The sequence below is a fragment of the Amblyraja radiata genome, chromosome 3 (assembly GCF_010909765.2).
Source record: "Amblyraja radiata isolate CabotCenter1 chromosome 3, sAmbRad1.1.pri, whole genome shotgun sequence".
In the NCBI taxonomy this organism is placed as follows: domain Eukaryota; kingdom Metazoa; phylum Chordata; class Chondrichthyes; order Rajiformes; family Rajidae; genus Amblyraja; species Amblyraja radiata.
The window spans coordinates 105987140-105990866 of NC_045958.1; the positions used below are offsets into that span (position 1 = coordinate 105987140).

The 3727-nt window shown below is 48.7% G+C and overlaps 1 non-coding gene across 1 annotated transcript; it reads left to right on the plus strand.

Annotated features, from left to right (window-relative positions):
* The first annotated feature begins 3289 nt into the window (after positions 1–3289).
* On the plus strand, positions 3290–3481 carry LOC116971634. The gene has a single exon (XR_004411529.1). It is a non-coding gene; the product is annotated as a U2 spliceosomal RNA (small nuclear RNA).
* Positions 3482–3727: the final 246 nt, after the last annotated feature.

Genomic DNA, 3727 nt, shown 5'->3' on the forward strand with positions numbered 1-3727 from the left:
GACAGAGCGGGAGATTCGTCTCCTGTTAGGGTCTCCCGTGCTGGACAGGTCGAAGAGTAAAGGCGAGACGAAGAGCGACCCACTGGTCCTCCAGGTTGGAGCTTGAGCACAGGGCTAACAAACCCTGTCTCGTAAAACAAATATGTTACGGAAACAGCAACTGAAGGAATCAACACTACTGGGCGTGATGGACTTCCAGGGCTATCGACAGATGCGAGGATGAATGTAATCAGGCAGCATCCCAAGAATAGCCCTGCATTGGACACCGGAAGGGAAAAGGAAAAGAGGGAGACCCAAAACCACCTGGCGTCGAACTGTAGAGGAGGAAATAAAAACAATGGACCTGACCTGGGGTAGTGTCCAGACGCTAGCCCAGAACACACAGGAGTGGAGGACCTTCGTTTCTGCCCTACATGCCAGGAGGCATAATAGGCAGTAAGTAAGTCAGCGGGACAGGCAGCATCTCTGTAGAGAAGGAACGGGTGATGTTTCAGACTGAAGAAGGGTCTTGACCCAAAACGTCACCCATTCTTCTCCAGAGATGTTGCCTGTCCTGCTGAGTTACTCCAGCATTTTGTGTCTATCCTTACCAGAATTATGTCTGGATGAGAATTATTAATTACAGAGTGGGATTGGGTAGACTTGGATTGTTTTTTTCTGGATTATCAGAGGTTACGGGGAGACCCGATGGAAGTATATACAATTATGAAATGCTTGGATAGGGTACATGGCCAGAACCTATTTCCTAAGATGGAAATGTGAAATACTAGAGAGAATAGCTTTAAGGTGAGAGGGGCAAGGTTTAAAGGAGATGTGTGAGGCAGGTTTTTACGCAGAGGGTGGTGGGTGCCTCGAACCCACTGCTGGGGATGGTGGTGGAGGCAGATGCCATAGCGGTTTTTAAGAGACTTTTGGATAGGTACATGGATATGCTGGGAATGGAGGAACATAGATTAAGTGCAGACAGATAAAGGTTGGTCTTGTCATCATGTTGAACATGAACATTTGGGCTGAAGGGTCTTTTTTTCTGTTGAACTGTTCTAGGCTACTTGAGTTTGACTTGATCATATTTATGTCCAGTAGTATCTGATTTAAATAGGTTATTCCAGGTTTTTGTAAAGGAGGGCAAATTACAAATGAATGCTGGAAAGCAGTACTTTCATGAAACCTGTGATTTTACTTCGGAGTCACGTGAGTGACTACGTGAAGAACCCGCTCAGTGCGCAGGCGCGGCATTACGCCAGCAGTGCAACAGCGGCTTGCAACGGGAGTTAGGCTCTCCCGTTACAGAATGAACCGGACCGTCAGGTGAGTACCCTGAGGTCGGGTTTTCTTTTACAGGTGAGCCTTTTTTCTGCTTGTGTTTTTTACAGGCAGAGAAAAAGGCTCTGGAACAAAACTGTCCCCCGTTCAAGGAGGAACGTATTCCCGTCGGGGATGGGGGCAGCAACATGCGGTAGGAGCGTTACCCGGTGTTCCGTAATTCCCCGACACCGTGCCGAGGCCAGCCCGCTAGTACCTGAGCAGCGGGCTGGATGCATAGCCACTCGAGAGGCATCCGGCAGGTGTTCCCGATGTCGGACGGGACGTCTCTCCACCCGCACGGAGCAAGTGCCTGCGAGACGCGCTGCTTGAGGGGCGCTCTCGCTACTACAAGGCACAAAAGCTCCAGAAGAAGGCGGTAGGAACATTTACCGGGCGCTCCGCTATCCCCATCACCGCGCCGAGCCCAGTCCCGCTAGTGCCTGAGCTGCGGGCTGGATGTTCAGCCATCCGAAGAGGCATCCGGCCGGTGGCTTCCGACTTGTCGGAGGGGACGTCTCTCCACCCGCATGGGAGAGAGACAGCCGCCTGAGCCGCTGGAGCGGCTCCTGGAGCAGGAGCTCCTGCGAGACACGCTACGTGAGGGGCAGTCTCGCTGGAGGGTTCAGGCATACCCTCCACAGTGCCTAGGCACTGCCCATCGCTTCCTCCTTAGTGTGGTTAGCTTTGGGGTGACCAGTGGCTGGGCTGTTCATGAAGAGGGGTCACTGGCTGAACAATATCGGGAGTATGCTTGAGGGACAGGATCAGGAAGAGCTGCTGGGTGTGGCCGCTATGTGGCTCCACCACTAGCGAGATGGCTTTTCCGTCTCAACTGATGGCCAGCTTACTACCTGTCTTTTCCAAAAAACCTCTCCAAGACAGGTAGCCATGAGGCGTTGGTTTTATCACGCCTCCCCTAAATTGCATTTACTCAAAGTGCCCGCCATTATTGGGGGATACATTGAGCAGCGCATTTAACCTAAATATTTTAAAAATGCATTTGGTACCCTGACGTCGGCTATCATGTCCACCTGCTCATTCCAGAAGGGCAGGGTAGTATGGCAAAACACCTGACCCTACTGTTCAACGGTATACCTCATAACTTCTGAAATGAACTCACAAACCTGCCCTCAATCTATGAAATTAACAGGACTATGAGAACGCCGACCTCACAAGCACAGATCCTGCTACCTGGCACTTACCAAACCAGTCCTAAAAAACTGGACGAAGTGTTCAAACTATTCGGCACAAGAGGGCAGAGTCTGGAATGAGCACCACACTAAACCAGACAGCAGTACCTCAACGTGTCCACCAGGAGTGTCTACCTCATGGTACTGGTGAAAGCTCGGGGCCTGCATGCCAAACCCGTAGCATTTTAGGCCACGGCCCACAGCAGGCCCCAGAGGAAAATGCGCCACCCCCCAACAAACATCGTCCCTACAAGAACAAGGAACCAGAAACCGAAGAAAACAACAATGAAGACAGATAAGTATGGTTCCTACCATCACATAAAGGTTAAGGGTTGTACTAACAAGGGGTGGATGAATCACGCCTGGTTAGGAAGCTATCACTCTTGGTAGTTATATACCAAAAAATAAATACAAGGGGAATAGAATTAATATCTTGCCACCAATTCAGCAAGCACCCCAAGTGGTCTACCCTCCCACGATGGTGAATGTCGCACCATCGTTGATAAACCACTTGAGTATTTCACCAGGTATACCCATTCATGGGATTTGTAACTACTACCATGGATCCAAGGATACTTTATGGTAGACATCGACCTTGAAGATGCACACTATTCAGTACCTTCTCATATAAGTTTCGGATATACCGCAATTACCTGGATGGAGTAACCATGATGAGCGTTGCGGCATTTAAGTCAAAGTTATCCAGATTCAACTAGCCCTGACACTTAGAAACATTCCGTCATGGCATGTCTATATATTAACGACAAACTATCCTTGGATACAGCTTTAGCTGCATCGCTTCTCGGCCTTTTGGCTAAGATCAAGTGTAGTATCTGTTCTTATCAGTTTAATAATCTGATACGTCCCTTATCTAGGGACCATATATTAAATTGAATTTTGGAACAGGGAGATGGAATAGGGGCTTGCTCCGTCCACTCCACGCATCGACCCAGTATTGCAGTGCCTCTGGGAACGGTGCACAAAATATATATCCAGATATTTACGTTGACCATCCATAACGTTGTTATCTGGTATTCATTAAGACTATCAGTCATGGTGCATTAACCACCAATCAACTACGTGGCAAAGTAATTGGGATATAGCAGCATTACCAGCTACTGAACTTTGTACCTTTCCTATGAGCTGAGATACTAGTGTTCAAAACTATCTCCATACCTGTAATATGGGGGCAAATGGATTAATCTGTAGTGTTATCATGGAATTTATCGGCA